General features: G+C 35.7%; 1 pseudogene; it reads right to left on the reverse strand.

Moving 5' to 3' along the window:
• LOC107960561 (cytochrome c oxidase assembly protein COX11, mitochondrial-like) overlaps positions 1-916 on the reverse strand; it is a 40,268-nt pseudogene extending 39,352 nt beyond the window's left edge.
• Between the last annotated feature and the right edge of the window lie 11,397 nt (positions 917-12,313).

The raw sequence follows: 12,313 nt of genomic DNA on the forward strand, positions 1-12,313 counted from the left end.
GCCATGTTCTGCTTATTCTTGTTTCTACTGGGAAATCCCACTGAAGCATTCAATCGGGTAGTAAATTCTTTGGAACTCTTAGATGATGACTGATGTGTTTTCCCTATTTGTCTTTTCCTTAAGTCTTGCGACTCAATGGCCGCTTTCCTCCTCTCTTTCACCAGCTCCTCTGCCTTGCACGCTCTCTCGACAAGTACCACAAATTCTCTTATTTCTAAAATGCCCACAAATACTCAGATATCTTCATTGAGGCCATCCTCAAACCTCTTACACATGGTATCCTCTGTTGATACGCATTCCCGCGTATACTTTCTGAGTTTCACAAACTCAAGCTCATATTCCGTCAGAGTCTTATTACCCTGTTTCAACTTTAAAAATTCCTTCCTTTTCTTGTCTATGAACCTCTAGCTAATATACTTCTTTCTGAACTCTTCTTGGAAAAATTCCCAAGTAACTCTTTATCTCGGTACCACAGACACGAGAGTATTCCACCACTGATAAGTCGAGTCTCGTAGAAGTGACACAACACATTTTACGCACTCTTCAAGCGTGCATGATAGTTTATTGAATACCCTCATGGTATTTTCTAGCCAAAAATCCGCTCTCTCCGGTTCATCATCTATACTAGCCCAAAATTCCTCGGCCCCTTGTTTTTGGATTTTGTCTACTAGAACATGTCTGCAACTTGCGGAGCCACCTGGGCATGTTGAGGAATCGGAGGAGGTGGGGGAGGTGGAGTGTTCGGGATCACACGAACAAACTCTGTATACCAGGCATCTATCATTTGGAAGTAGGCTTCCCTAGCCCTTCCACCTTGGCCCATACTCACGGGCTCACTCTCTACTGGCGCGGTCCCTTCTGTGGGACCTGGCGCATTACTTTTCACATCATCCACCGTGGTTCTATCAGGATCCATTACTATATAAAAACACAATTTATAATTGTCAGGAATCGTCACACTATCAATAAATATTTATGGCATGTATAGCTAGACACGTACTCTAGCTAGGTTAGTCCTAGAACTGACTAAACCATGCTCTGATACCAACAAATGTAACACCCCTTGCCCATATCTGACGCCGAGACAGGGTTCGAGGTGCTACCGAATTTAACTCAATCATAAGCATATAAAACCGGGCCATAAAATTTCTTTTAACTTAAAACTCCTCGTTCACATGCATTATGTCCCTTAAACTGGCTCACGAGGCGCAAAACATACATTAAAGACGGTTTGGGACTAAATCGAGAACTTAAGAAAAACTTGGAAAACTCATGCTTTAAGGCTCCACACGCTCGTGTGTGTATAGACCGTGTGGTCACACATGCCCGTGTAGCTTGGGACACGCCCGTGCCCTTAACCCGTGTGCAACATTGAATTTGAAACACGACCATGACACACGCTCGTGTAGCCTGCCCGTGTACAGCATTAACTTTAAAACACGGCCACGACACACACCCGTATGGCCTGCCCGTGTACTAAATTGACTTTAAATTTTAAGTGCAGGGGACGCACGGCCATAGCACACACCTATGGGAGTGAGCCGTGTGTTACACGCGGCCTAGAAACACGCTCGTGTGACTTGCACGTGTGGACAAAAAGAGGGCACTTTCCAAGCCATTTTGTCACTCATTTTACACAACCTACACAGGATCATTTCAATATACTAATTTCACCACAATAGACACCAATTCATCCATGGAATGAACATTATATGCAATTACCAAAATGCATAATAGCCATTATTCTAGGCTTGATACAAAATAAAGGGCTTTTGACTTAAGCCAAAATACATAACCAATTTTTCATTAAATCAAACATCCTAGTCTAGCCCTATACATGCCATAATTCAAAACAAGATTTGTACTATACCAAGAGCTTCGATTGATAGTGTGATCGATATCTCCGACTTCAAAGGATCCTTGAGCTAATTAAGTGGCACTAATAGAAAAGGGAAAGAAAAGAGAGTAAGCATAAAGCTTAGTAAGCTACATATAAATAAATATACAACAACAATTTCACCATTAGTCATCATTCTCATAACTCAAAGGTAAGTATAAACTTAACTTACTCATTACCGTCTACTAAAGTCACATTTTCTAATTTGAGCTCATTACTCATTGATTACCAAATATGTACCTGTATCACTCACAACGTTATTATACTTTTCTTCATAAATCACTTTCTTAACTTTTAAAATTTAACCCTTCGAAATACTACCGGATATTCTATAAGCCTCAAACATGGGATAAGTTGCAGATGCCATGTCCTGGACATGGTCTTATACTGGCTATCATCATCGAGGCCGATGCCATGTTCCAGACATGGTCTTATACTAGCTCTCGTCTATGCGTGCTGATGCATGTCCCAGACATGTCTTCCACTAGCACAACTCTTAGCTGACGCATGTCCCAGACACGTCTTACACTGGCTATCATCTTCGAGGCCGATGCATGCCCCAGACATGTCTTACACTGGCACACAAGTAATCCAAATTTTATGGCATGAAAATCTGGTTTGTTTCCTAGGGTTCCAACTAGATCTTTCTACTATCTCAATCATTAATATGCATTCTCATTTCACTATCTAGCAATTCCTGCTATGTCAAATCAATGACAGTTCAAATACATGCATTAACAATGTAATCGTATTATTTACATACAACTTACCTCGGTTTACAAAATGTACTCGACTAGTCGGTTTAGTCGATTGCTTGGCTTTTCCCCGGTCTAGGTTCGGTTTTGGCAAATCTTGATCTATATTAACAAAATGCACACATTTAGTCACTAATTACAATTAGGCAATCATAAATACACATCTTTGGTAAAATGACCATTTTGCCCTTAGACTTTGGCAAAATGACCATTATACCCTTATGCTCGAAAATTGATTTTTATCGAATTTATTCGTATTTCAAGCCTATCCAAACTCTTTTTACTCCTATAGCAACCCTAAAATTTCACTATTTCACACACTTATTACTTATTTTGCAACTTATGTAAAACAGTCCCTTTAGGTGTTTTCTTACTAACACCTTTCACAAAAATTGTTTATAAGACAACCAAGACTCATTTTCTTCCATATAAACTCAGCAACCCACACAAATCCTTTCATGGAGAAATCCTAAACTCTTGATCATTTTGCAAGATATCACCCTCATTTGAAAGCCCATGCTTCAAGGGTCTCAAAAGTACAAAAATATTTTAGAAAAGCCATTAGAATCACTTACTTGCGAGTGCTCCAAGTTGCTGCAAATTTTTAAAGCTCAAAACCCCAACAATGGCTGATATTTTTGGCTAAGAATAAATGGGAAATAAGGTGATATCATTTTCCTTTCTCTATTTTCTATTTTAGTCAAATTTGGTCACCTAATCCCACCAAAAATTAAAATTTTGACCACACATGACTCCTATGGCCAGCCACCCTATTTCTAGGGGTTTAATTTCCCTTTAAATACCCCAAAATCATAATCTCTAGCTATTTAACACATTTGGGGTACTAAAATGAAACTTTTACCTTTTATGCGATTTAGTCTTTTTTCGTAATCGGGCTACAAACATTAAAATTAACTCCCCAAATTTTTCATGCACTAATATAATCTTAATATAACCTTATATTAATAATAAAATAATTTTCTCAACTTCATATTTGTGGTCCCGAGACCGTTGTTCCGACTAAGCCCTAATTCGGGCTGTTACAGGTTGAAAGTCTAGGGTTTTTCCATGAGAGTATTTATATTGTTTGCTAAATTTTTGTGGAAGAAAATGATTCTTGGTTGTGTAATAAACAACTTTCGTGAAAGGAGTTTGCATGAAAACACCTAAAAAGGGCTATTTTATAAAGTTTGTAAAATAAGTTGTAAATGTGTGAAATAATTGAAATTGTGAGTTGTTATAGTTATAACAAGAATTTAGTTAGGCTTGGTAAAGGAGGAAATTCAATAAAAAATGATTTACGAGCCTAAGGGAAAAATCATAATTTTTGTAAAGTCTAAGGGCAAAACGGTCATTTTGCCAAATTGTGAATTATAGAATGTTTTAATTAATATAATGATTAAATGAGTGAATTTTATCATGTTAGATCAAGAAAATTGAGATTTGAGCTTAAATTGGAAAGTACGAGGTTATGGACTAAAATGGAGTAATTAGCCGGAATTGCATTCGAGGTAAGTCTGTGTGATTAAATAAGTATGATATCCATGTTATTGTTAATATACTTGAAGTCTATCTGTCAATGATTGATTGAATTTTATGTTGAAGATATTGGATGTGAGAAAGTGATGCAAAATGTTAATAACATGTATGTGATGATTGAATGCATTAGAAATTTGATGGAATATGATATTCCATTGAAACAAGTAAGTTGTGTGTAAATAATGCAACTACACGATTATTATGTGTGATTAAATTGATATAGCGTAAATTGTTTGATTGTGACTATGAGTAATGGTATGATGAGACTTATCATGATAAACTTCCGGTTGAACCTTAGGAATAAATTGGATAATCATGCCATAACATTTGGGTGATATGTGTGCTAATGTAAGACTTGTTTGGGACATGCATCGACATTGAGATGAGAGCCAGTGTAAGACATGTCTGGGACATGCATCAGCCTCGAGATATGCAAGCTAGTGTAAGACCTGTCTAGGACATGGCATCGGCTTGGCATGTGTGAGTGTAAGACCTGTTTGGGACATGGCATCGACACCGGTAGATGAGAGCCAGTGTAAGACCTGTCTGGGACATGGCATCGGCATCGTACCCTATGTTTGAGACTTAGTGATTATCCTGTGGTATTCCAAATGGTTCAATGGGAAATTTACGATTTAAGTCAAAATGATAGAGCTTATGGCTATGTTGTGAGTGGTATAGGTACTTACATGAAATTGATGATATATGAATTCAATTCATGTTGTATGATTAATAAAGAATAAATACGAGTAAGTATATGAGCATGTTCAGTAACACAGGTATGTATGCCAAACTCATGAGAAATTATTTCGGTTTATGACGCACATTTGGTGAGGATGTAAATAGGTAAGTCATGCCTATGAGAATGATTTTGTGATGGCTTTATGATTATAGGTCTATACTTATGATGTATAAACATGTATCTTTACCAATGTGGTGAAAATGAATTAATAAGGTGTGATAAACTTAGTATCATTAATTTACACTAAAACAGTTTTGGATAGAAACAGTAGTCCAACTTTGAAAATCCACAAAAAATTATGGAAATTGAGTTAGAGGTTGAATAAAATATGAAATTAAATCTTAATTATTCTAGTTTCACATAGAAGAAATGGTGTAAGCAAAGGACTTTCATATTATGAAATATTTAAATTGTTCTGAGATAGAGTCAAAATGATTTCGAAATCCCCTATTCTAATTTGAGAAATCATTGGAAATTGTAAAAAAATATTTATAGTTTATAATCTATATTCTTAGAATTATTAATGAGTCTATTTTCAGGAGAAATAGATGAGAACATCATCCGAGTCCCGTATTATGAGATAATTAATTTTTAGTGAAGAGGGGTCGAAACTATCAGATAGCAAAAAAGGGGTAAGTTTAAGAAATAAACTGTACTTATTGACTGGACCAAAATTCTAAAAATATTTCGGTAAGAGGATATCTGAGTCTAGTTTCAGGAAAAATTATTAGATCTTAATTTGGAGTTCAATAGCTCTAGATATAAATAATTTAGTAACTATGACTCGAGAAAACAACTTGACTGGAACATAAGTAAAAATGCAAATAGGGTTGTATTACCTTGAGAAGCAAGTTGATAAATTGCTTATTATTTTCATACAGTCTTACTAAACTATAAAGCTTACTCTTTCCTTTCCATTTCTTTAGTGTTGTCAGGTTAGCTCAGGGTTGGAGATCGTCGGAGGCAGCATCACACTATCAAGCTATCACCTTTAGAGCATTGATACATATGTTAGCATTTTCAAGTGAGTGGCATGTATAGGGGCTCAGTTTTATGATATGAGTTATTGTGATTAGCCAAATGTACCATGAAGTGTGACTCATATTGATTATGGTTTGTGAACTTATCTATCTATGCTATGTTCTAATGCTTGTGATGTGATGATGTGATTATGCTTGTTAGCCATATATGGTTGGTGTTATGAATTATGTGCATGATGAATGCTTTATGACCAATCGAAATGGTCATGGCCATGAATTAAATGTATAATATGGAAATAAGATGACAATTATGAAAATTTGGTAAAAGTGGTTATTAAATGACAAGGCTAATGAATAGGTATTGTTGTGTCTTGACTTGATATTATATGAGTATGTGAAATGTGTGAATGATAACATGTTAATGTTATGAACGTGTCTTAATATAGGATACTAAATCATTAAAATGATGTCATGATATCTGTCCTTGGTGGGTATAAAGATGTGAAGGATTAAGGGCAACATAAAGGCTTGGAAAATAGCCTAAGTGTTGGCCACACGGGCTGAGACACGCCTGTATGTCTCAACCATGTGAAGGACACGGCCTTAGCACACCGGCGTGTGACTTGGCCATGTGGTTTAATTTAATAGCTGACGACATAGTCAAAGAGTTACACGGCGAGAGGACACGGGCGTGTTCCTGAGTCCACACGGGCATGTGACTTTGTATCATGGGAAAATTTTCTAAGTTTTCTTGAAACTTCTCAAAGTTCTCGGTTTAGTCCTGAATCAATCCTGATATATGTTTTGGGCTTCGTAGACCCAAATAAGGGACAACATGCATGTGTTTGAAAAGTATTGAATTAAAAGAAATTTTATGGCCCGATTTTTGCATGTATGTGTATGTTTAAGTCCGGTAATGCCTTGTACCTTGTCCCGGCATTGGACACGGGTAAGGGGTGTTACATTTAGATCAAGAAAGAAAAAATACAGGCTTAGATCGAGGAAAGAACAAAGTATTGGATTAATTGACTCATTTTACCATTTTTACATCTGAGGTAAGTTCGTATGTATTAAACATTATTATAATTGTGCTTTAAATGCTTTGATATTGTCTAAATTTTGAATATGACATTGCAAACTTGTTCGATGAAGATTTGGCATTGGAAATCTCGATTGAACCTTAGGAATAGTTTAGGATACAAATGACATGTCATTAGGGGTTATTATTGTTTTGGGTGCTGATCTGTACATCCTACCAGTGGCTGAGTTATCTGGAGCAGCATTGTGTAGCTTCGTCATGTCTGTCAGCTTGTGTGAGCAGACCTATTGATAACTCAAGAGTGAGCATTATTGAGATTTGATATTGAGATAGCTTTGGCTATATATATATGAGTGAGCATTAGTGAGTATTAGTGAGCATTATTGTACGAGTTTCTCAAGTATCCGATAGTATTTCGAAGGGTTTAACGGGTATATCGAAGGAAAGAATGAGTTTGAGACTAAATAGAGGTGGTACAGGTATGTACATGAATTGTACAAGCTTTGAATCGAAGAAATTGATGAATTGCATATTTAGTAATATGATTAAAAATGTGAAGGTTTGTTAGTTAATATAATTTATGTGTTGATATATATATTCGATTGTTTGAATTGTGTATTTATAGTTAATTGATTTTAATGCTATACGAACTTACTAAGCTTTATAGCTTACTGTGTTTATTTTCATGTTTTATAGTGAAATCAAAGCTAGCTTAGATTCGGGGATCGTCAGAGACTTCGTCACACTATCCTACTATCTCTTGGGTACTTTTAAACTTAAGTGTTTTAAGTATATGGCATGTATAGGATTATGGTCATTTTGATATATAGTTTGATAATGAATTTGGTCATTTGAAATGACTTGTAAATGTTAATGTTTTGATTTTGTATACAGCCATGTGAGTTGGCTTCTGTTGGTTGATTTGGTTGTGTAAATATATATGCAAATAGCCTTTGTCTTGTGTTGATAATTGTTATATTAATTCTTGTGGTGAATAGTTGATATTTGAGAAATTACATGCTTGTGAGTTTGGTCAAAATGATGCATGTTTGAAAGTGTCCATTTAGTTGAATTATGAATGTGAATTTGGTATAAATGGAATGGCCTATTTTGTTACTTGTGTGTATTGTGGATGATGATATAGAACTAGCATGAATTAGGCTTGAATTTAGTTGGTTTGAATGCCTATTTATGCCATGTTTTCGTGCCTTTTGGTTGGGTATAGGTGTGTGCAAATTTGGGTGGCAAGATGGCTTAGTAAATAGTCTATTTTTGTCCACACAAACATGTGTCTCAACCATGTGTGACACACGGTCAAGTTCCACGACCGTGTGTGACACACTGTTAGGTCTACGGCCGTGTGTCCCCTGGTGTTGAATTAGAAATCAAGTCAGTATGCTCCACACGGTCCAACACACGTGCGTGTGACTTGGCCATGTGGCATAAGTTAATATACCCTACAGGTATGGCACGGCCTAGCACACGGCCTGGTACACAGGCGTGTGTGGCCATTTTTAGGGCAGACGGGCGTGTGTGTTGGCCATGTGACCCAAGCCAGAGAGTTACACGGGGTCAGGCACAGGCTGGGACACGGCGATGTGATCTTATTTTTAATGTCCACACGGCCTGTGACACGGGCATGTCTTTGGCCGTGTGATGCACACAGTCGGGCCATATGGGCATGTGTCCCCTGTATTTGCAAAAATTTTCTAAGTGTTCCAAAAGTTTCCTAAGTTATCGGTTTAGTCCCGAACCACCCTAAATACATGTTTTAGGTCTTGTAGGCTTATACTAGAGATGAAATGTATGTTGTTGAATGATGATTTTTTTGAAACTTGAAAATGTATGTGTAATTGTATAAATCGTTCGATAATGCTCTATAACCCTATTCCAGTGTTGAATAGAGATGAGGGGTGTTACAAATTTAACTTACCAATCATATTCATTTAAAGTAAGCATACAAACATGCATCCAAAACTTTTTGGCTAATTGCCTAAACACATACTCTCATCAAACAAGTTAGTCATGATATTTCACATGATTATCAAGAAATCAGAGATGAGCTGATCGTATAAAAATTTCAAGGTATTTAAGGGATATTCAAGATATAACTCATTTAATTCTCATACTTTCTTACATCAGGAGTTTTGCCCGTTAAATCATTGAGATATCGACAGATACTCGGGTAGTACACACTAGGTGTACTTATCAATGATCCATCAATTCATATACAGGGGTGCTCATTAAAGCACATAACTGGGAAGCACACTCTCGAGCCTTATAACGAGAAGCTCACACAGAGTCATATCAGGAAGCTTATAAAGAGCCTATAGGAAAGCTTACCTAGGCTATATAACGGGAAGCTCATAAGAGCCATAATCAGGAAGTTCACAAAGAATCATATCGGGTAGCTCTGAAGAGTCATTAACGGGAAGCTTCGGATAGCCATATATCGGGAAGTTCAAGTAAGCCATGTCAGGAAGCTTATAAAGGGCCAATTTAATGGGAAGCTCACAAAGAGCCATGTATTGGGATGCTCATAAGAGCTAAGGTGTGTCTACAACACATATAGGGCCACAACCTATCGGAACGCTTCGAAGAGCTATAACGGGAAGTTCACAAGAACCTTATATGGGAAGCTCGAGAGGGCTAATAACATGACGCTCTTTTGAGCCATGGTGTGTTCACAACATATGCAAGACCACAACCAATTCGAGAAAACTAATATTCATCGAATTTTATCTATTCAAACAGAACTTAACAAGTTTTGAGCATATCGGATATATAATTATTTTCATATACATAACAAATTCATAATTCACATATACAACATTCAATTCAAATATACACAATTTAGTTATACGAACTTACCTTGATACTTGTTCGTATATGAGAATCTACTAATTCAAAACTTTTTCTTTTCCTCGATCTAACTCCTTATTTGGTATTTCCGAATCCATATAAATGACTTTAATCATCAATTTATTACATTTCAGATTCAAATCAAGTCAATTCATAACTTAGGCGAAAGGATCATTTTGCCCTTATACTTTTAATTAATTCTAATTTCGTCCCTAGACTCGGAAAATGAAATTCATGCAATTTAATTCTTTTTCCAAGCCTAGTCGAATTTTTCATATAACATTTACAGCTCATGTATTTCACAAAAATCAGAACTTTTTCATAAATTTTACATCTATACAATTTAGTCCCTAAATCATAATTTCATCAAAATTTCCTTTACAAAAGTTGTTTATCTATCAACAACCTTTCATTTTCTACTATAAATTTTAAAATTTCAGCATATTCATCCATGGAAAGATTTCAATACTTTAATATCTTTATAAATTGATCCCCAAAATAGATAGATTAAGATATTACGATCTTGGAAATATGAAAATTACTAAAAACGGGACATGATTACTTACTCAATTAGGCTTGATTGAATCTCTTTCTCTTAGCTAGGGTTTCCATATAAAATATTAGGGGAAGATGATGAAATAAGATGATATTAAGTTATTATCATCTTTATTTATTTCTATTTCCAATTTAGTCATTTTCTTTTTCTAAATTTCCATAGATGAATCATCAAAAATATCTACTAACTTCTCTTAATGGTCTAATTACCATATAAGGACTTCAAGTTTTAAATTCCATAGCTATTTGATACTTATAACTACTAGAACTCAACTTTTGCATTTTATGTAATTCGGTCCTTTCTATAATTAAACATGTAATCAGTAAAATTTTCTTATCAAAATTTTCATACGTCTTTCCTATCATAATGCAGACCATGCGATATTATTAAAATAAATTTTCTTTCTGACTCGGATTTGTGGTCCCGAAACCATTATTCCGATTTCACTGAAAATTGGTTGTTACAACTCGCCCCCCTTAAAGAATTTTCATCCTTGAAAATCTTACCAATAAAGAGATTTGGGTATTGCTTTCTCATTGTTTCCTCCAGTTCCCAGGCAACTTCTTCTAATCTGTATCGTTGCCATAGAACTTTCACTAAAGCTACCTTTTTATTTCTTAACTCTCTCATCTCGCGTGCCAAAATTTTGATCGGTTTTTCACTATATGTCATGTCAGGCTGAATCTCAACTTCTATCGGAGAAATAACATGTGAAGGATCTGATCAATACCATCGTAGCATAGACATGTGAAAAACATTGTGAATTTTATCAAGCTCTGGCGGTAATGCTAATCTATATGCAACACGTCTGATTCTTTCTGTAATCTCATATGGTCCAATAAACCGTGGACTCATTTTTCCTTTAAGGCCAAACCGGAGAACTTTCTTCCAAAATGATACTTTTAAGAATAACTTATCTCTAACTTGAAATTCTATCTCTTTTCATTTAAGATCGGCATAAGATTTTTGACGATCACAGGCTGCTTTCAAACTATCCCGAATCACTTTCACTTTTTCTTCAGTCTCACGGATTAAATCAACTCCGTGTATCTTTCTCTCACTGAACTCTATCCAAAATAATGGAGTTCTACATTTACGACCATATAAAGCCTTGTACGGTGCCATTTTAATACTTTACTGATAGCTATTATTGTATGTAAATTCAACTAAAGGCAGATACCTTTCCCAGTTACTTTCGAATTCCAAAATACAACATCGAAGCATATCTTTGGAAATCTGTATAACACGTTCAAATTGTCCACCAGTTTGAGGATGGAACGCAGTGCTGAAATGTAACTGTGTACCTAGAGCTTCTTGCAATTTATTCCAGAATTGGGATGTAAATCGAGGATCTTTGTATGAAATAATAGAGACCGATACTCCATGTAGTCTAACAATCTTGAAACATATAACTACTAATCTATCCAGAGAGAGATCCATATGTACGGGAATAAAGTGTGCAGACTTTGTTAATCGGTTGACGATTACCCAAATGGCATCTTTTTTTTTGGAGATCAAGGTAATCGTGATACAAAATCCATGGTAACTCTTTCCCATTTCCATTCTGGTATCGTAACTAGCTGTAATAATCCCGAAGGCACCTAGTGCTCAGCTTTAACTTGCTGGCAAACCAAACACCTAGATACAAATTCAGAAATATCCCGTTTCATTCCTGGCCAGCAATACATCTTTTTCAAATCATTGTACATTTTATTACTCCCTAGATAAACAGACATAATACCATTGTGAGCTTCGTTCAAAATCTTTTATACAAATTTTGAATTCTTTGGTACACAAATTCTGCCTCTGAATAACAGATAACCATCAACCCCAATCTGAAATTCTGAATCAAAATTTGACTTACATTGTACCCGTTTAGCTCGTAATTCATCATCATTTTTTTGAACTTCAGAAATCTGCTGCAAAAATGTCAGTCTAGCTTT

The sequence above is a fragment of the Gossypium hirsutum genome, chromosome A05 (genome assembly GCF_007990345.1).
Source record: "Gossypium hirsutum isolate 1008001.06 chromosome A05, Gossypium_hirsutum_v2.1, whole genome shotgun sequence".
Taxonomy (NCBI): domain Eukaryota; kingdom Viridiplantae; phylum Streptophyta; class Magnoliopsida; order Malvales; family Malvaceae; genus Gossypium; species Gossypium hirsutum.